This window comes from Lonchura striata, chromosome 4 (genome assembly GCF_046129695.1).
Source record: "Lonchura striata isolate bLonStr1 chromosome 4, bLonStr1.mat, whole genome shotgun sequence".
Taxonomy (NCBI): Eukaryota; Metazoa; Chordata; class Aves; order Passeriformes; family Estrildidae; genus Lonchura; species Lonchura striata.
Window position 1 is genome coordinate 142664 of NC_134606.1, and position 21945 is coordinate 164608.

Here is a 21945-nt window from a genome sequence, read left to right on the forward strand (position 1 = left end):
CATTCCTGCATACAAATGAGTGGATCGAGAGAGGGCTTCTTTCCAAATGAGTTTAGCCATAGCTTCCTATTCTTTACCAATAGCTGTGAAAACGAAACACTTGCCAGGTTTTAGTATTCTACACACACCCCTCCCAGGGAATTTTGGGGCAGCTTTGGGTCCCTCTGCGGGACGGCACCCAGCGTGACCCGCCCCCCTCATTCGCCACCCACCCGCTCCTCCACCGCAGTGTGCGTCCCTCTCCTGGGGACCTTGGGGTGCCCCAAATGACATCAGAGCCCCGAGGCTTCAGCCCCTAACCCTGACCCCCGAAGAAGGCACAGGACGAGTCCAACTGCCCCGAACAGCAGCCCAGCACTCCCTTCCAGCCCTTCCCACGCGTCCATCCCCCCAGAAAGGGACTCCGCCGCAACAAGGAAGGGGGGGCAGCCCCCAGAAGGCTCGAAGCTCCCGCCCCGCCTCGCTGTCGCGGGCCAGGGGCAGAAAGAGGGAGCGGCAGAGGCGGCGGGGACGCGGCACGGCCGGCACGGCACAGAGCGGGGGCCGCTCGCAGCGCGATGCCGGCGGAGCCGCAGGTCCGGCAGCGCCGGGGCGGGGTCCGAGCGGCGCGGGGGATCCGCCGAGAGCCCCGGCCCCGTGCGGGGACTCCCGCAAGGCCCGGGGGGCGCCGGGCTCCGGCCCTCGGGGCTTTATTCTCCGGCGCCCCGAGCCCCGCGGCTGCGGGGGAAAGAAGCGAAGGGGCGACGGGAAGAGAGGAGGGAGAGCGGGACATGCGAAAGGGCGGGGAGGGAGGTCGGGCTGCGGAGGAAAGCGGGCGGGGAAGGGAAAGGCCGGCAGATGAGGAAGAGGGACGGGGCACAGAGGAGGGAGAGAGGGGGAATGGAACGGAGCAGCGGGGCAGGGACAGGACAGGACAGGAAGGATCCGGGTTTGGGGGGGACAAGGAAACGGGGGAAAGAGAGGTAACTGAGGGGAATACGGGCAGGAGCATGGAGCGGGAGAGAGAGGGACAGGAGGGGATCCTCCCAGCGCCCCGGCTCCGCCCCGGCGCCCCGCCCCGCCCCGCCCGGGCTGCTGCGCTCGGCAGAGCTCGGCTCCGTTCGGCTGGACTCGGCTCCTCGGCCAGCTTCGGCTACTTTCGGCCACGCTCGGCTATTTCCGGCCGCATTCGCCTCCATTCGCCTCTTCGGCAAAGCTCGGCTCGCCTCGGCTGAACTCGGCAGAGCTCGGCTCCGCTCGCCTCCTCGGCCCCTTTCGGCCGCTTTCGCCCACGCTCGCCTAGTCCCGCCCGCACCCGCCTCCATTCGCCCATACCCACAGCTCGGCTCCCTCCGCCCGGCCCCGGCTCCCTCCGGCTCACACATTTCCTCAGGGCACCTCATTCCACGAACTCAGCTCTGGGGACAGAGCTGATGGCCCCTTTAGGACAAGAATAGTTACATCTAAAAGCAATTCCCTCATTTTGCATCTCCTTTTTATTGAACCCCCCCAAAATCCCATCCATATCACAAGGAATGTGCAGTTCTGGTTCCCCCACCCTCAGTACCCTATTTGTACAAAGGACCTGGGTGAAGCACACACTCGGGATTCAACTGAATAAAGCCCAGCTTCAATAATCAGAACAATTGACATTTGTTTGCAAATTAGGTGCAGTTTTGTACGGTGCTGCGTACCCTCGGAGCCGAGTCGAGGAAAAAGAGCTACAGCACTGGAACTTAAGTTTTAGCAGCCAAGTCATCTGTAACTTGTGCCATAAAGTAAACCAAGGATAACTACAGTATTATCTGCAGAAGTTCTCCACTGTGGGTTTCGGGTACAGCAGCACGTGCTTTACTCCCAGCAAAAGCTGCTCAGGTTGGGGGAGCCAGGAAGCCAAGTCTCTCCACTTTGTCTGAACACCATCTTCCAGGAAGGTACTGCTTCCTCTCTCCCAGGCTCCCTTCAGCAAAGCGGCAAATACAGAATCCGGTGCCACAGGAGGCTCTTGGCTGACCTCCTTGTGGTTTTCAAACTGTTTAAAGCGAAACAAAAAGCATAAGAGAAAAACAGCGATGAGTATGAAACAAAAATCTCTTCAGCCACCTTTGTTTTGAGATGAGCTCTGAACTGAAGCTCTGGGAGCACAGGTGTGCAGTCCTGCTAGAACAGAGCTGTCCAGCAGGTTCCCCAGGGGCATCAGAAGTGTTCACACTGCTGAGCTGAGAAAAACTCACCAAACCCAGCCCAGGGGCCTGTGATCCTCCACCCACCCGGGGGAACTCCGGGCGCTGTAAACAGAGGCCACAGCGCACACCAGGCTCTGCTGTGCCCGGTGAGGAGTCTCTGTATGAGCCCTGAGCCCTGGTATCGCCTCCCAAACACCACTTGTGCCATCAGAGAAAGCCCTGGAGCAAACGTGTGTCCCCAGCGTGATCAACAAGAGATGCAGAATTACCTCCTCAATAAAAACGCTGTTTCTGATGGAAATGTAACCTCTGTCGACTGCGAGGATTTTATAGGAATACTGGCTCAAGAATTCAGTGACTTCAGGTATTCCATACCACAGGTTCCTGGGACTGCTTGGGCATCCAGAGTCTATAGTATCGGTTAAACTGGTAGAGCTGAGGATACTTAGCAGCTTTCAGGGACTCGGGATCTTTGTCACAGAGCTGGAACGTCAAGCAGGGAGCAAGGGGTTCTCTCAGAGAGTGCAGGAGGCCAGTGAAAACAGCACCAAGGTCCTCCACATCTGGTCCTAGAAAAGCCAAATAAATTAAACTATTGACATGAGCACGGACACTGGGACAACCTTCCTTACTTTGGGCCTTGCCAGCAGCCCACGGAGCCTCATGGAGAAAAGAACTGAACAAGATCAAAAAGTGTTCCTAGTGACCTAGACACATGCTCCTGGCTGCTGAGGTACCTGAAAAACCCTCCAGACATCATCAGCTCTTGCTGAAGCAAATAATCCACCTTCACCGTGTTGTGTCAAAAACACGCCCATCTGTGGAGTTGCGTTATTTGTATGTTTTATTATCCCTGTATTATGTATTGGTTTATTTCTTTGTACCCCCGTGTGCAACTTGGTTTATCCCCAGTTTTCCCGCCTTGTCCTCCCTTCCCGCCTTCCCCGTATCTATCCATCACCCTGAAAGGGGCATTTTACCCCCCCCCGGGTGCCTTGTCTATCACTCGGTGCCCCTTCCCATCCATCCAGAAGCTTCTACTCAGGGCACCGGGTGATTAGGCGAGGACCTGGGGCTCCCCCCATATCTTTCCCCCATTGGACCCCACCATATCCCCCCATCCCGGAGCCACCCCCTATCCCTATCCCCATTGGTCGTTGGATACCCCTCCCTTACAGTTTATAAGCCAGTGCAAGCACCTTGTGCTTGTTCCTGTTGGCTGGCACCGTTCTAGGATATTTGGCCCCGTTGGGCTACAATAAACTCGGACTTAGCCTCCAGCAATATCCGCTCTTCATTTACCACCGCGAGGCTTGCTAGCGCTGCCCGGAACCCACAAAGGCACTCTCCAAACCCCAGCTGGGAGCGGCGGAGGGTGCCTCCATCGCCCGCCCTCGCCCCACAAGAGCTAGCCGGGGCTGAGAGAAAAGGGATTTGGGGCGGGAGCGCGGCACCCATCTCTTAATATGGAGAGACCCTAAGAAAATGCTGAAGCAATGGATCTGTACAAGCTCGGGGGATGCAGTTAAAATAATCTGGTGTCCCAGACTTGGTTCATGGGATAACGAACTTCCTCCCCTCTTTGTTTCACTCACCTACTTCTTGGGATCTCTGCCATGATGTGGTCCTCATGTATTTTCTTCCTGTACGACTGAGCAAAAAAGAAAAGCAATTCAATAGCCCTGACTTTTTATTTATTTTTCTTTTGAACAATCTTGATGCTACCTGCATTGCAGTTCTGCAGTTTAATCTCATGGATGCTTGTGCACACACAGAATTGGTATGATTGCAATCTGCACATGAAAACCAATTCAGTGCAGACAGGAGGGAGGCTCAGGGGAGAAACACAGCCAGAAATCAATTGAGTCAAGTCTGTGTATCAAAAGCACTGGTGAGAATCCCATCAATAAGATATACACCACAAAACACCCTTACCTCCCTCCCTCCTGAAGCATTTGATAAGTGAATATAAAATATATGAAGGTCACAAGAAAGGCAGTTGGCATCTCTGTGTTGCTGTTAATGAGGAAAAGAGGCAGAGAAGGCAGCAGTAGGAGAAGAAAACAGGGATATCAAAGGAATGTTGGAGGGAATCACAGAGTAACAGAATTTCTGAGGTTGGAAAAGCCTTCTGAGGTCACCAAGTCAATTGCTACCCCAGCATTGCCAAGGCCACCACAAACCCACATCGCCAAATGCCACACTCACACAGCTTTTAAATCTCTCCAGGGATGGGGACTCCACCACTGTCCTGGGCAGATGTGCCAGGGCTGGGCAGCCTTTCCAGGAAGACATTTTCCCTAATAGCCAACCTGGACCTTCTCTGGAGCAACTTGAGGCTGTTTCCTCCAGAGTGGATAAAAGAGATAGCAAAGGATTTTGGTTCACACTTGCAGGGACAAATACCTGCGGATGTGAGTAGGCATCTTCAACACTCCTGCTCCAGCTTTGTGCTTCCTGCTCTCCAGGAAAAGTCTTTCCAAAATGTTGGGTGCCACAAAGACTCCACAAACGTAGGAGGTATGAAGTACAGCAGGGGAGGGAAGGAAAAAGCTGAAGGACAGCAAGTGAGCATTTTCCTAACCTCCTCTTCTTGATCCCCCAAGAAAGAAAAGCTGGGTTGAAATCTACATATGGAATTTGCCTATGGAGTTGGTTACAGCCAATGTGAATTAAGATTCAGTTACTTTGATGGGCACAGCATTCAGCAGGGACAGCAAAAAGACATGAGAATCTTTAAGCCTCTTGCCTCTTCGTCAGCACTACTGGGAGGATTTCAGCCATGGACATGACTGCTTGGATTAGGTTTAATGTGGAGGAGAGCCCTTGGATAGCACAATCAATATTCACATCAATGAAGACTGGGAAATGAATGATCTGAGGAGAGACAGGTGGCAAAGAATAAGTGCTGAAAGTTTTTGTTGTGTAAGATACAAAAGAAGTATAGGATAACAAAGAAACAAGCAGATAAGAAAGAAATATCAGATAAAGAAACAAAAACTGAGATCTGGGTGCTATATTTGGATGAAAACCACAACAACAATCCCTGTCTGTCCATTAGACACTTTCTAGGTGAGAAAAAACAGGTTGAAATGGAATCTGAACCAAGGAATTGCATGCTTTATCTCCTCTTTTCATTCTTGTTCATTAAAAAAAAAAAAAGGACCAAAAAGCAATAATAACCTCTTTTGTCTTATCCTGCAAAATACTTTGCCTTCCCAAATCCATGAAAATGAATTTCCTTTTTCTCCTACAGTTCTCTACCAGCTATTTTGTCTCCTGTGCAAGAGAGGGTTGAGTACAATAACATAGATGCTTATTTCTCTTAAAAGTCAATAACGGTGCTACATGGAGAGAAAGCCACGCCCCCACACTATCAGTGGCACATGGCTCCTTGGCCACATCCAGGGATGCATCCCTGCTGGCATGCTTGGGGCCAGAGAAGCAAGGAGGCCATGGGGACCTCATTCTGTGTCCCTGGCCCCTCTCCATCTCCCCCCTCCTCTGCCCAGAAGAGCTACTATCTTGACCAGTGGCCCTGAGATGCTGTAGCATTCTCCTCATGTCCCAGCTAGATGGGCATTCAGCTTGCAGCCTGCATTAGAGGTTTTCAAAAGAGGAATATTAGGAAATTGCAAAAAAAAACAAAACAAAACAAAAAAAAACAACCAACCAAAAAAAAACATGAAAAAAATTTTACCCTTCCTATACCAGCACAGTTAATACTGAGGAAATTTACAGATCTGGCCAAAAAACAAAAAAAAAAAAAAAAAAAAAAAAAAGGAGTTTTAGTTTTAGGCTGAGGAGGAATAACCTCAATTTTAAAGAAAAGGCTTCAGAGATGCTGCAGAATCAGACTAGTTAATCAAACTAATTAAATGACTGCAAGATATACTAGTAGCATGGCTAAGTGAAATGAAGAGAAAGAGAAGAGACTAGAAATTCTCTGTTCTCTTTCTAGAAATATGCTGAATTTTGTTTGTTCTGCAGGTCCAGCCAGGCAGGTTTTAGCTGCTTAGAAATCCTTGTTATTGTACAGACACAGGAGCCTGTCTTTATTTACCCAGGAATGCCTATAATACACAAGCTCTTCAGGCAAACCCTTCTTTAGGATTTAAGCAGTATTTTTAATGGGCATTTGAATGAGAGTTGGCACCATGATTTTTTCTTCTCTTGTGGAAACAAGCAAGGCAGTGTATCATAAATTTGTTAATTTTCCTTCAGAAAGAGGACACTTACTATTTACTGTCCCTGTTAATATCTTGGACTGCCTAGTAATGAAATATTTAATGACAAGGTCTTTATGCCACCTGCCAACTTGCCAAGACCACAGGGGTGTGGATGAGGGTATTAATTACTGCAGGAGATAGAAAGACTTGTGAAGGCCAGAGAACAGCCCCTGGTGGAGCCCAGGAGTAGCAACAGCAAAACATTTGTGATGAACATGCTATTTCCATGGAAAACAGGCGGTACAGTGGAACAGGGAACAGTTTCATAGCCTGGCTTAAGTGGCAGGTGCTTGCCTTGCTGGGCCAGGAGGATGTGCTGAAAATCACAGAATCATGGAATTGTTTGGACTGGAAAGGACCTCAAAGACCATCTAATTCCACCTTCTGCAGGGCAGGGACACCCTCTACTATCCCAGGTTTCTCCAAGCTCTATCCAGCCTGGCCTGGAACACTTCCAGGGATGGGGCAGCCAAAGCTTCTGTTGGCAGCCTGTGCCAGAGGCTCACCACCCTCACAGCCAGGAATTCCTTCCCAATATCCCACCTAACCCTGCCCTCTGGCAGTGGGAAGCCATTCCCCCTTGTCCTGCAAGGGAATCAACACCTTTGTCCAAAGTCCTTCTCCAGCTCCCTTGGAGCCTCTTTAGGCACTGGAGGCTTCTCAAAGTTCGCCCCAAAGTCTTCTTTTCTCCAGGCTGAACCACCCAAGTTCTCTAGGGTGAATGCAGAATATGACCTGACACCCCGTGCGTCAGGGTGTATGTAGCAGTCCCATGAAATGGTGGCTGCAGTCCCACTGGAGTGATGGATGTGTTTCTGTTGAAGCGGTGATCCTGTAGAAGAGTTTGGTCCTTCTCTGAAGTGTGGTTATGGATGTCTTGTCCTCTGGGAATCCAGTGGGTAGTGCTGCTGATGGTGTTCCAGACCTCAGCTGACATCCAGGTAGGAATGCTTGGTTCCTCCCGCTGGGCGGAGCATCTCACAGTGGGGTGATGTAATTTTGAGTCTGATGGCCCATTAGCAGAAGACATCTCCAGGAGGGAGCTATGGAGCTATGGGGGATGAGTCGTGGAGAGGATGAAGAACACTGCCCCTCCTATCTTAACAGTTTATGGAGATGGTAACAGAATACATACTTTTGGTTACATCTTGCATTGTAACCTAAGAGACACAGGATGTGCAGCTGTCTAGCAAAGGAGAGTCCTGAAATGCTGCATTTTGGGCTTTATTTCAGGTAATCCCTGAAGTACATAGCAAATTTTAAGCTAATTTTAATTTTAACTCCTTCCCTTGAGCAAGTTTTCTTTCCCCAGCCAGAACCAAGGCAAACACTCTTTTATTTCCAGGGTATTCATCTGGAATTTTTCACAAGCCTTGAACTCAATAACAGTACTTCTAATTTCTTACCAGAAAATAAGTTTCTGTGGTTGGTAAACTACGACTCCACCTAAAAGGATGCAAGACTGTCCTGGGTTGTAAGATAAGCTTGTATTCCATTTGCCATCTGTCGAAGGCGAACCGGTTGGACAGGTTTTTGTTATCTCTCTCAGAGACAATGGTTTGTCCTGTAGAGGCAATGGTTTGTTTATACACCATTGACTGATTTAATGAAGGGCTGAAAAAATGTAACACCGTGAGGGGTCCCACCCAGAGGGGGGAAGCAGCTCGCTCTCTTCTTCGCGGGACTCCGAGAGAAGCAGCTCTCTCTCTCTGCGCGGGATTCCCGGGGAAAGCAGCTCTCTCTAGCTCTCTCTTCGGTGGCACTCGCAGCGAAGCAGCCGGCGCGCAGAGGCGACGGCAGCGGAGCTCAGAGGCAACCCCGGCGCAGAGGAAGACCGGCCCCCACTGCCACCAGATCTTCAGAGGAAAATTATACCCTTCTAAAGATCACCACTTCAGCTGCAACTCATCAACTATTGCAAGGGAAAGCAATTGTCCCAGAAAAACTGATACTGGCATTCCTCAGGTTCTAGACTTTTTCTTTCACTGGTTTTGTTTGTACCGATTGCATTTGCCTTTTTTTAAATTGTTGTCCAGTTTTCTCCTAGTAAAGAATTGTTACTCCCACTCCCATATCTTTGCCTGAGAGCCTTTTAATTTAAAGATCCTGGTAATTCAGGGGGAGGGGGGTTTGCCGTTCTCCATTGTACAGGAGGCTTTGCCCTCTTTCACAGACTCCTGTCTTGTCTAACCAAGACAGAATTTGGCGCATCAACGTGAGGCCCGAGGGCATTGAGAGGGAAAAAGGATTAACAGTTCTTAAGTAATTTGGTTTTGTTGTGTGTAAAAACATCTTCAGCATCACCATGTGGTCTAGTTTACCTTGGTTTGGGTGGCATGTGATCGTAGCTATACTTTTCCCATTTGCAGACCCTTATCTAAAAATGGGTCCTATAACTAAGGCTACGGTGTCTGTTATCAAGTTTGGCTTCTGGGTTAATTGGGTGAGGAATTCATGGATCTTTAATTTCCTCTGGAAGGCAGGTACATGGATTCATAGCTATCACACGTTAACTGTATGTTTTTGGGGTTACTTTAATAACGGTACCTACTGCGAGGAAATAGCACCTGGGCAAACTTTCTCTCAACCTTTTAACCATCTTTTTGGGTCTGCTCCACCAGTTCTCAAAGGGTTAAGATCCTTTATAAGTGCTAATGATACCATACAATGGGTGGTGTTGCTGATAGTCCTGTTATATTTAGCATTCAGAGATAAGGGAAGATTAACCTGGATAACTACCCTCACACCTACACCACAGACTCGAGATGCTGCTGCTCCAGAGCCTGACCCTGCCCCACAGCCCACCTCAGAAATGAACCGCCCAGATTGGGTGAGGGTTCTGGTTAAGGAGATACGAGAGATGCTGAAGGAGTGCATTTCCCCAGCTGGTGAGAAACCGGCCCTTTGCCTTGAGGAGGGACAGTCTAATAGTACAGCTGTGGAACCCACTAATGTTACAACTGTCCAGGTTCCAGCTGAACCACAAGGGCAGTCACGGTCAGCAGCAGTGGCCCCGGTAGAAACAAGGAAGTCTAAGGTGAAAGCAGAGCACCCTGCAGATAGGGACAGGAATGGAGGAACCTCACAACCCACAGGGGAGCCAGAGATTGCTATCATCACCGAGTCCCTGACGTACGAAAGTCTTCGCAATCTGCATAAAGACATTGTGCGACGAGGGCGTGAGGCTTATGCTACCTGGCTACTCCGGGTTTGGGATCTTATGGGTACAGGCGTGCAGCTGGACGGTGGTGAGGCAAGGAACTTGGGACCCTTGACCCAGGACTCGGGTATAAATCAGGTTTTTGTAAGGGAACCAGGGTCCCTTTCTCTCTGGGAGCGGCTCTTAATGAGTGTCAGGGAGAGGTTTATCCACAGAGAGAGAATGCAAGAGCACCATCATAGAATGCGCTGGAAGACCCTCGAGGAAGGGATCCAACAGCTGAGAGAAGTGGCAGTATTGGAGGTACTCTTTGGGAGGGATGGACGACACAATAATGATCCTGACAAGGTCAGGTGTACGGGACAAATGCTGTGGAGTCTAGCAAATCTTGGGCCATCTCAATACGCCACCTTCATTGCAACGATCAATGCTGACACCCACCGGGAGACAATAGGTTCTGTTGCCAACAAACTTAGGAATTATGAGAGTATGATTAATGGCCCAATGCAGGCTCATATCTCAGCTGTGATTAAGGAGTTTAAAGAGGAGATGAGGGAGGAGATAAGGAAGGTTAATACAGCACCCGTGAGAGTCACAGGCCCCAGAATCAGCACCCAACAATCCCCAGCTAGAGAGAGAGGGTACACCCCAAGGGCTAATCTGTGGTTCTTCCTGCGTGACCATGGGGAAGACATGGGGAGGTGGGATGGGAAACCCACTTCTGTCCTGGCAGCACGGGTCCGTCAACTCAAGGAGGGAAACTCTAACCGGGGGAGTTCCACCAAAGTGAAGGTAGCCTCAACCTCCCGTGACCAAGCTTGTGGGTACGATCTGTCAGACCCCCTTGAAGGGACCTCTAGTATGTATGCCCAGGGAAGGAATGATAACCAGTGTTAGAGGGGCCCTGTCTCTAGCCAGGGAGAGGCACGGGAAAACCGGATCTTCTGGACAGTGTGGATCCGATGGCCTGGCACATCAGAGCCACAAAAATATGATGCTTTAGTTGATACTGGTGCACAGTGTACTCTGATACCATCGGGACATGTGGGGGCAGAGCCTGTTTCCATTGCTGGTGTGACAGGGGGATCACAACAATTGACTCTGGTGGAAGCTGAGGTGAGCCTGACTGGGAAGGAGTGGAAGAAACACCCTATAGTGACTGGCCCAGATGCTCCGTGTATCCTAGGCATAGACTTCCTCCGGAACGGATATTACAAAGACCCAAAGGGACTCAGGTGGGCTTTTGGAATAGCCGCTGTAGAGGCAGAAGACATTAAGCAATTGAACACCTTGCCTGGACTGTCAGAAAACCCCTCTGCAGTAGGACTCCTAAGGGTGGAAGAACAACGCGTGCCAATTGCGACCTCGACAGTGCACCGCCGGCAGTATCGGACGGATCGAGATGCCGTGATCCCCATCCACAAAATGATTCGGGAGCTGGAGAGCCAAGGGGTGGTCAGCAAAACCCACTCACCCTTCAACAGCCCCATCTGGCCTGTGCGCAAATCTGACAAAGAATGGAGATTGACTGTGGACTATCGTGGCTTAAATGAAGTGACTCCACCGCTGAGCGCTGCTGTGCCGGACATGCTGGAACTCCAGTACGAGCTGGAGTCCAAGGCAGCAAAGTGGTATGCCACCATTGATATTGCTAATGCGTTTTTCTCCATTCCTCTGGCAGCAGAATGCAGGCCTCAGTTCGCTTTCACCTGGAGGGGCGTGCAGTACACCTGGAACCGACTGCCCCAGGGGTGGAAACACAGCCCCACCATCTGCCATGGACTGATCCAGGCTGCACTAGAAAAGGGTGAGGCTCCAGAACACCTGCAATACATTGATGACATCATTGTGTGGGGGAGCACAGCGGCAGAAGTGTTTGAGAAAGGTGAGAGGATCATCCAGATACTACTAGAAGCTGGCTTTGCCATCAAGAAGAGCAAAGTCAAGGGACCTGCCCGAGAGATCCAGTTCCTGGGAGTGAAATGGCAAGATGGACGGCGCCAGATTCCCACTGAGGTCATCAACAAGATCACAGCTATGTCCCCACCAACCAGCAAAAAGGAAACACAAGCTTTCCTGGGTGCCATAGGTTTCTGGAGAATGCACATTCCTGAGTATAGCCAGATTGTGAGCCCTCTTTATCTGGTTACCCGAAAGAAGAATGATTTCCACTGGGGCCCTGAGCAGCAACAAGCCTTCACCCAGATCAAGCAGGAGATCGCTCATGCTGTGGCCCTTGGCCCAGTCAGAACGGGACCAGAGGTCAAGAATGTGCTCTACTCTGCAGCCGGGAACCATGGGTTGTCTTGGAGCCTTTGGCAGAAAGTGCCTGGGGAGACTCGAGGCCGACCACTGGGATTCTGGAGCCGAAGTTACAGAGGGTCTGAAGCCAACTACACTCCCACAGAGAAGGAAATCTTGGCTGCCTTTGAAGGAGTTCAAGCCGCCTCGGAGGTAATTGGCACGGAAACACAACTCCTCCTGGCACCCCGACTACCGGTGCTGGGGTGGATGTTTAAAGGAAAGGTTCCCTCTACCCACCATGCCACTGACGCCACATGGAGCAAATGGATTGCCCTCATCACTCAACGCGCCCGTATTGGAAACCTGAATCGCCCTGGGATTTTGGAGATAATTACGAACTGGCCAGAAGGTGAAAACTTTGGTCTCACTGATGATGAGGAGCAAGTACAAGTGGCAAGGGCTGAAGAAGCTCCACCATACAACCAACTACCAGCAGAGGAGACCTGCTACGCTCTTTTCACTGACGGTTCCTGTCGCATCGTAGGGATGAACCGGAAGTGGAAAGCAGCCGTATGGAGCCCCACACGCCAAGTTGCACAAGCTACCGAAGGAGAAGGTGGATCGAGCCAACTCGCTGAACTCAAGGCCGTTCAGCTGGCTCTGGACATTGCTGAAAGGGAGAAGTGGCCAAAGCTCTACCTTTATACTGATTCATGGATGGTAGCCAATGCTCTGTGGGGCTGGCTGGGAAGGTGGAGGAAGGCCAACTGGCAACGTAGAGGAAAGCCAATCTGGGCTGCTGATATATGGAAAGACATTGCCTCTCGGGTGGAAAAGCTGACGGTGAAAGTCCGTCATGTAGATGCCCATGTCCCCAAAAGTCGGGCTAATGAGGAGCACCGGAACAACGAGCAGGTAGATCAGGCAGCAAAAATAGAAGTGTCAAAGATAGACTTAGATTGGCACCATAAGGGGGAGTTGTTCCTGGCTCGATGGGCTCATGATGCCTCAGGTCATCAGGGCAGAGATGCCACCTACAAGTGGGCACGAGACCGAGGGGTGGATCTAACCATGGACAGTGTTTCCCAGGTTATCCATGACTGTGAGACGTGTGCTGCCATCAAACAGGCCAAGAGAGTGAAGCCCCTATGGTATGGTGGGTGGTGGTCCAAGTACAAGTATGGGGAGGCCTGGCAGATTGACTACATCACACTGCCCCAGACACGCCAAGGCAAGCGCTATGTGCTGACCATGGTAGAAGCCACCACTGGATGGCTGGAGACTTTCCCTGTACCTCATGCCACTGCCCGGAACACCATCTTAGGCTTGGAAAAACAAGTCCTGTGGAGACACGGCACCCCTGAGAGAATTGAGTCTGACAACGGCACCCATTTCAAGAACAGCCTTATCAACACCTGGGCCAGAGAACATGGTATCGAATGGATATATCATATTCCCTATCATGCTCCAGCTGCCGGCAAAGTTGAACGGTGCAACGGACTCCTTAAGACTACCCTGAAGGCACTTGGTGGGGGAACATTTAGAAACTGGGAAATTAACCTGGCAAAAGCAACCTGGATGGTCAACACCCGGGGGTCTGTCAATCGAGCTGGCCCTGCTCAGTCAGAACCCTTACACGCAGTAGATGGAGATAAGGTCCCTGTAGTACATATGAAAGGTATTTTAGGGAAAACTGTTTGGATTAATCCCACCTCAGGCAAAGACCAACCCATTCGTGGGATTGTCTTTGCTCAAGGACCTGGTTACACTTGGTGGGTAATGCAGGAAGATGGGGAGACCCGCTGTGTACCACAGGGAAACTTGGTCTTAAGAGAGAACTGGGTGTAAGATTTCATGGTGTGCAGATGGAAATAGAATAAGGGGTGGATAATGTCCTGGGTTGTAAGATAAGCTTGTATTCCATTTGCCATCTGTCGAAGGCGAACCGGTTGGACAGGTTTTTGTTATCTCTCTCAGAGACAATGGTTTGTCCTGTAGAGGCAATGGTTTGTTTATACACCATTGACTGATTTAATGAAGGGCTGAAAAAATGTAACACCGTGAGGGGTCCCACCCAGAGGGGGGAAGCAGCTCGCTCTCTTCTTCGCGGGACTCCGAGAGAAGCAGCTCTCTCTCTCTGCGCGGGATTCCCGGGGAAAGCAGCTCTCTCTCGCTCTCTCTTCGGCGGCACTCGCAGCGAAGCAGCCGGCGCGCAGAGGCGACGGCAGCGGAGCTCAGAGGCAACCCCGGCGCAGAGGAAGACCGGCCCCCACTGCCACCAGATCTTCAGAGGAAAATTATACCCTTCTAAAGATCACCACTTCAGCTGCAACTCATCAACTATTGCAAGGGAAAGCAATTGTCCCAGAAAAACTGATACTGGCATTCCTCAGGTTCTAGACTTTTTCTTTCACTGGTTTTGTTTGTACCGATTGCATTTGCCTTTTTTTAAATTGTTGTCCAGTTTTCTCCTAGTAAAGAATTGTTACTCCCACTCCCATATCTTTGCCTGAGAGCCTTTTAATTTAAAGATCCTGGTAATTCAGGGGGAGGGGGGTTTGCCGTTCTCCATTGTACAGGAGGCTTTGCCCTCTTTCACAGACTCCTGTCTTGTCTAACCAAGACAAAGACATCCTTTGATTTGAGTTCCTTGAGTCGTCCTTGAAGAGGAGTGGTGGAAGGGGACAGAATATCTTTATACAGCTGCTAGCAATAAATTATTAAAACCTTTATGAATACAGCATATTATCTGTCCATGTGCCTTTAGGCATTTTCTGTTCCTTTTCTGCTTTTAAAGCAATTAATCTTGCAACTGCTCATAATTTTCAGAGTCAGTCCTACAACTCTGGAGCATGTGTGAAAATTGGAGAAACTGGAGTGAGCCAGTGGCAGAGGAGCTGAGGATTCACACTTCTCACCAGTGGGGGCTTGCTGGATGCAGGATATGGGCTTGAAAATATCCTCAGTGGGATATTTTCTGGGGTATTTTACTGGAAATTGCAAGTTCCCATACTAGGACTTTCATCCCTTTCTTGGAGAGCTGTTCCTGGCTTTTAGAAAATGCATTTTCCATGTCAGTCTGTTCTTCCTTATATTAATCCCATTACTCTCAGCTCTCTCTATGCCACCGCTGAATCACTTATTTCTTGCTTGCAGCCCTAGTCTAATTTGTAAGTGCCAAACAGAAAAGTATGCTTCTTTTTGCTTTCTTGTCAAAGTACTCTAAAAATCAAAATCTTCATTTACTTCTAGGCTTCACAGCAATGTTTCACCTAATGTGAAACTATTTGGGCCCCTATAAATCGTAACTAGAGTTCAGGTGTTTGTGGAGTTGCGTTATTTGTATGTTTTATTATCCCTGTATTATGTATTGGTTTATTCCTTTGTACCCCCGTGTGCAACTTGGTTTATCCCCAGTTTTCCCGCCTTGTCCTCCCTTCCCGCCTTCCCAGTATCTATCCATCACCCTGAAAGAGGCATTTTACCCCCCCGGGTGCCTTGTCTATCACTCAGTGCCCCTTCCCATCCATCCAGAAGCTTCTACTCAGGGCATCGGGTGATTGGGCGAGAACCTGGGGCTCCCCCCATATCCTTCCCCCATTGGACCCCACCATATCCCCCCATCCCGGAGCCACCCCCTATCCCTATCCCCATTGGTCGTTGGATACCCCTCCCTTACAGTTTATAAGCCAGTGCACCTTGTGCTTGTTCCTGTTGGCTGGCATCGTTCTAGGATATTTGGCCCCGTTGGGCTACAATAAACTCGGACTTAGCCCCCAGCAGGATCCGCTCTTCATTTACCACCGCGAGGCTTGCTAGCGCTGCCCGGAACCCACGAAGGCACTCTCCAAACCCCAGCTGGGAGCGGCGGAGGGTGCCTCCATCGCCCACTCTCGCCCCAGAGAAGAGCTAGCCGGGGCTGAGACAAAGGGAACCGGGGCGGGAGCGCAGCAGGTGTTCATTGCCTTCCCACTTTTATGTCTCCCAGTAGGAGACATGGACCAGGATGCTGCCTTTGAGGCCTGTCCAGGGGGATCCCAGACTCAGAGACAGAGGCTGGAATTGGGGGAATGTTCTTCTCTATCTCTCTGCCCACATCAGGGCAATTTTGTATGAGTAATGAAAGAGAAAAAGAGAAGGGTTCTTCATTTTTTTTCTCTGTTCTGAGTGAATGTTCTCTGCACTATCAGCTTGAGCTGTTCCCATCATCACCTTAGTGATTACTTAAGTGCTTCACACTTGGCTGAACAGCTCGATCAGGACATCTCAGAGACCTGAACCATGTCAAGATTCCAGCCAGCCTTGTTGCTATGGCAGGGAAGAAGTGGTTCAAGTTTAAGCAGTGGTGCATGGATTTTTATGACCCTCAGATTGTCCCAATGGGCTACAGCATGGTGTGAAGGTATGCTGTGGGTCCGCAGGGGCAGAATGGTGCAGCCACTGACACTTCCAGTAAAGCAGGGCTTCACCAGTTCATCCAGCAATCCCTCTGCCCAGATTCTGCAGGACATTTGCCTGATAAAAATAATTTGGCTTGAATTTGTAAATAGTCTGGGATCTTGATTCTGGCAAATTTAATCTTGCTGAGAAAGCTTCTCCTGGCTCCAGTACTCCTTGTGGAAGCTGGGCTGCTCCAAATGCTGTCATGGGGAGTTGCAAAGCCTCCCCTGAACAGTGTGGAAAGGAGAGCCCCGTGGCTCAGATGGGGCTTCTCACCATGGGGAGGTTGGAGCCAAATCACTTTGAGTGGTGAAGATCTGCTCAGCTGCAAGGTGCTACAGATCCAACCTGATGAGTGATATGCAGGGTGATTATATTCAGCTCTGAAAGGAAGCTCAGAAGGGGATGATGTGGAGTTGCCAAGAAGGCCACTGGTCCCTGGGCTGTGCCAGCTCTGAGGTGGCAGCAGGGCCAGGGCAGTGCCCGTCCCTACTGGGGCACCTCCAGTGCTGGGGAAGCTCTGGAGAGCCTTGGAGGGGCTGGAGCCTGGCCAGGACAGGGAACAGAACTGGGAAGGGGCTGAAGAGTTCCTGAGGGAGCTGGGAAGGGGCTCAGCCTGGAGCAAAGGAGGCTCAGGGGCGACCTTGCAGCTCTGCACAGCTCCTGCCAGGAGGGGACAGCCGGGCGGGTCGGGCTCTGCTCCAGAGAACAGGGACAGGAGGAGAAGGACAGCCTCAGGGGAGCCTCGGGGTGGACACTGAGGAAATTAGGGATAGGGTTGTCCAGCCCTGGCACAGCTGCCCAGAGCAGTGGTCCCCATCCCTGAGGGGGATTTCAAAGCCCTGTGGATGTGGCACGTGGGGACATGGGGCAGTGGTAGTCCTGGCAGTACTGAGGTCACAGTTGGACTCAATGGTCTTGGAGCAGTTTTCTGACCTAAATGAGTCTAAGTGTTGTTCTGGGGTTTGTGAAAGGAGCACATCCTGGGGAAACTCCTGGCATTTGGGATGTGATTTCACAGCTCTTTAGGAAAAGGACTTGCTGCATGGAGAGGTCTCTGGGAGGGAGCAGAGGTGGTGTTGGTAGCAGTGCCTGCACAGCAGCAGGGTGGTGGCAGCAGGGTTTGTAGAGCAACCAGGAGATGGAGCCCACATACAAGACACCACAGATTCCAATCTCCTGCCATGGGCAGGGACACCTTCCACTAGCCCAGGGTGCTCCAAGCCCCATCCAAACTGGCCTTGAATACTGCCAGGGATGGGACAGTCACAGCTTCTCTTGGCAACCTGTGCCACGGCCTCCCCACCTTCACAGGGAAAAATTCCTTCCCAATATCCCTTCTAGCCCTGCCTTCTGGCAGTGGGAAGCCATTCCCTGTGTCCTGTCCCTCCATCCCGTGTCCCAAGTCTCTCTCCAATTTCTTGTTTGCCCTCTTTCAGGCATGCAGCCTGATCTCACCTCTGCTGGTCCATGTTGAATGCAGACTTTCAGCCCGGTGAGGGGGTGCTCTGGTGAGGGGCAGCTCTTGGCATCGCCACCTTAGGGGATTTGCAGGATGGCTCATCCCCCCTTTCCATCTTCTCAATGGCAAAGAGCCTTGATGGGCCTTTTCTTGTTGGTCTCAACACCCCTGACTGTCACACGCATCCAGTGACCCAAATGCAGCCCCCTTGCCCAGGGGCCACATGCTGGGTTGTAGGTGGGCTCAGCTCACACATCTGGCCTGAATAAAGGGATAGATATGCAGCTCTTGTAACCACATAGAGTGTCCTTTGCTGTGTGGTCACATCCCCCTCTTGTGACAAGAGGGCTGGCTTTGGGGCAGACCCTGTCACAAAACCAGTGGAAAAAGGGGGAGCAGCACCATTCCCCAGAGTCCACATGTGGTTTGTGGGCTCAGCCTGCAGAATTTGTGGTCCAGCACAGCTGGAATGTTCCTTGCTACTCTTATCTCCATAAAATACACCCAGGATTGCATTTACCTGATTCTTCTCTACCTCTGCTCTGTTTGGAAGCACAGTCCTGGCTGGGGCTCTCACACAAACCAATTTCCTCCTCCTCCTGAAAAGCTAGTTTGCTCACACCACAGACAAGGTGATGTGTCCTTCTTCTGTGACAAGCACACAGGAAGAATTTGGGAGCTTCCAGATCATTACGTCCTGGCTCAACAAGACACCCCAAGATATGGAAACAGCAAATCCTCCCTGACTTTTAGATCACCCTTCCTGAGGAAGGCTGCAGGTACCTCTTGCCATGGCTGGGTACTCAGCTGCCTTGTCACAGCATCTCAAGGCAAGTGGTCCTTGGGCCACAGAACTAACAAAAGGAAGACTCCCCTACAAGTGTGAGACCATGCTTATAAGCTCGAGATGAAGTCATCTTTGTTTTATCATCCATAACACACTCATGCCTTCCTCCAGAGAGCTCTTTTTCTTGGCTGTTAGGTCTTCCTCATCATGCCAAGTGACCAAAGGCAAGGAAAATCCTTTCCAGAACCCAAAAACCTGTCTTGGGCTTCTGATACGACCACTAATATCCCATTAAGCAAAAAGGACTGCATTTCAGCAGTTGTTACTTTATATTTTTACAAGAAAACTGGATTTTCTTTGTCTGGGATATCTGCCTTGTGCTATCAGATGCTCTGCAGTGGAGCAGCAGGACCAAGACCCGAACTTCTCAACCCCCATTCCAGCCCTAACTATGATGGGTGTCAGTGAAGATTTTCAAGTCAGATCATCCACACATCTTGCTCAGCTTCCCAAAGAGCTTCCCTCTTCACTGTGAGGATGTTCTGTACAGGAAGATGGGAGCAATCAGCCTATCCCCAGCACATGAGAGCCTGGTACACCAGCTCCAGTACAAAACATCTCCTAGAGATCCGTGCTTCCCACAGCTCCCTCTGGGGAGGATCGCCCCAGCACATCCCACCCATCCGTGGGGCCCCCTGCTCATAATGCCCCTTTATAAAGCTTCACAAAGGCCTTCTTGGTTCATCTCCAGGCTGCTCCAAAAGGTTGCCAAGGGTGTCTTTGCAAACAATAAGGGGCCTGTGTTTGTAAGGCGGCTGCAGTCACAAATGCCTTTTTTGTGACCTGCAAAGGAAAATAGCTCCTTCTTTCCCAGCAGATCTTCTGCTGTGTCTTCAAGTCACCTCTGAGGGCTGGAGTAGTGTGGCAGCCATGGGGCTGCTGAGGGGAGAAAGCTCTCTCCCTTTGCTGACATCCTTCCAGCTGAGTCCTGTCATGAGCTTTTTCTTGCTTGTGCAGTCCAAGAGGCTCAAAGAGCACTTGGCATCACCTGGAAATGGTCTTCATGATGTAATTTTGTCAAGTAATTCAGCAAGCTGGATGGAAATCCTGCCGGACTCCTTGGGATGTGGGTCTTCCCTAACTATGCCACCAAAGCAGGCTCTTAGTGTCAGGAGACATCCCAGTGAAAGGATCTCAGAGGGTGTTTGAATACATCTCCCAGCAGAGGCCAGAGCTGCACAGGCATGTAGCACACTGCATTTCTGCTCCAAAAATCATTAACTCACTGAGCTGTGGAAAAGAACTGCTACCAAAAGGATTTGGGGTGTCCAAGGTTCTGCAGTACTGGGAGGTGTCAAAAGGGCCTTGCAAGAAGTGGATTTACTATGCAAATGAATTTTACTTATATAAAATAAATGAAATATTAACAATTAAATTCTTCCCTGTGAGGGTGGTGAGGGCCTCGCACAGGTTGCCCAGAGAAGCTGTGGCTGCCCCATCCCTGGAATTGTCCAAGGCCAGGTTGGACAGGGTTTGAAGCACCCTGGGCTAATGGAAGGTGTCCCTGCCCATGGCAGGGGAATTGAAACTGGATAACCTTTAAATTCCCTTCCAACACAAACCATTCTGTGATTTTATGATTTCCTGGGCTCAGCCTCTCAGAAGCCAGGAGAAAAAAAGTCTTATGAAATTCACATGTCTCCTTCCAACTTAAGCAGTTGTATGTGTGGCAAATTTGGAAAGCTCAGCATAATTTATTTTTTTAAGCCCAAAGACACTTTTGGGGTGGCACAGGAGGGGGTATTGAACTAACTTAAAAACTCTCATATCACAGTCAGGCCAGTTTAGTAGCCAGGGCAGAGCCTGCCCAGCCTCAGATTCTTCTCTAACCCTTCTCAGAGACCCTTCTGGCCTGCTCAGAGACTTCCTTCCATCCCAAATCACTGCCCTGTATTGAAGGTAGTTGTTAAAAAATATTAAAAGCCTTCACAGAGGCAGGTAGCTGAGAACAGAGCTCAAAGCACCCAGACATGCGTCCCTTGGAAGCAAAGGTCACGTGTCCACCAAGGTAGTGATACAAATGGCCTGGGGCAGTAGCAGGCAGAAAATTGAAGGATATATGGCTCCATTGAGAAGCTGAAGGACATGGGAACAGTTTGTGTGACTCAACTTGGTGTCAAGGCTAAGATAATGCCTGATGAGTGCAACCCATCTTAGGCACCCTCAGGATGGAGGGAGGAGAACACAGAGCAGTCCAGGCAGAGAGTAAGCAGCTCATGCACACAAAGCATGCTGTGGCTTCCCAGACTTCCAGGAGTCCAAATAAACTCCACAGCCTGGGATGTGGCAACAGAGTGGAAAAATGGGCCTAAATACTCAAAAATAATTTAAAGAAAAAAGCTGCAAGGTGGTTCCTATAGAACAAAGCCCCATCAAAGGTTGTATAGATGGATAGTTCTTCAGGATAAACCTAGTCCTGTATTGTGCTTCTTCCCAGGATCCAGCTGAACTCTTCTACTTCCCCAGGCATTCCTATATGGCCAATGCAACAATTCTATATTTTCAGCTCTCCAGATTGCAGATGGACTTAGGAAGCTAGGACTATTTAAGAGAACTTGTCAAGGCCAGTCAAGAACTGGTTGTATACAAATAAATTTTAAAGTGGTCTTATAAAGCCTTACTATCTTGACAGTGGGAGGATGACAGAGGGGACAGACAGAAGAGAGACAAGACTTCCTACAGATTCACAGTGAAGGGATGAGGTGAAATTTGCAGGAAAAAGAAATCCAACTGGATATAAGGAAGGAAAAATGCACTATGAGGGTAACTGAACAGAGGAAGAGGAACAGGTATTTTAGGACTCCGTGTAATGAGGGGAAACCACTGATCAGTGGTTTCAAGGCAGGTCTATGAAGGCTTGACCAGCCCTCATCACCACCCTCTCTTGAATTCCTATTTGCACTGCATAGGTAGAAGTGCTGGGTTAATGGTTGGACTCAATGATCTTAGATCTCTTTTCCAACCTATGTGATTCTATGATTCTGAACCTGACCATATTATAACATATCTGAGCACCAAACCTGCAGACAAAAAGCCTGACCAAGAAGCTTTGCAGCTTCTTGAAGCCACCTACAGCTGGAGCAGCACTTTATGTTCATTTGCTAAATTAACAACATCTTTAGATAACTTCTTCCCTGGCTGCAGAGGACCTTCCCATCAGAGCCTCTCCTCCATGCTGCCTTTGTGCCATGGCCTTCAGAGGCCATTCCAGAGGACATGACCACAACCTCTGGTGCATGGGGAAATGTGGAGACAACAGACAGTCTGCCAGCCCCAACATATGAATCATTCTGCAGCCAGAATGGTTTTCCTGTGAAAAGGGAAGTGTTTCACCCTTGGGCTTTGAGGGAACAGCATTGAGGCTGCTCAGACATAGAAAAGGCATCACCTGGAGCTAG

At 50.1% G+C, this 21945-nt stretch overlaps 1 long non-coding RNA gene across 1 annotated transcript; it reads right to left on the bottom strand.

The window, feature by feature from the left end:
* Nucleotides 1–1457: 1457 nt before the first annotated feature.
* On the bottom strand, nucleotides 1458–2730 carry LOC144246109 (uncharacterized). Its single transcript, XR_013339788.1, has 2 exons — nucleotides 2435–2730; nucleotides 1458–2011 (listed from the first exon to the last, which is right to left on the bottom strand). It is a non-coding gene; the product is annotated as an uncharacterized LOC144246109 (long non-coding RNA).
* Nucleotides 2731–21945: the final 19215 nt, after the last annotated feature.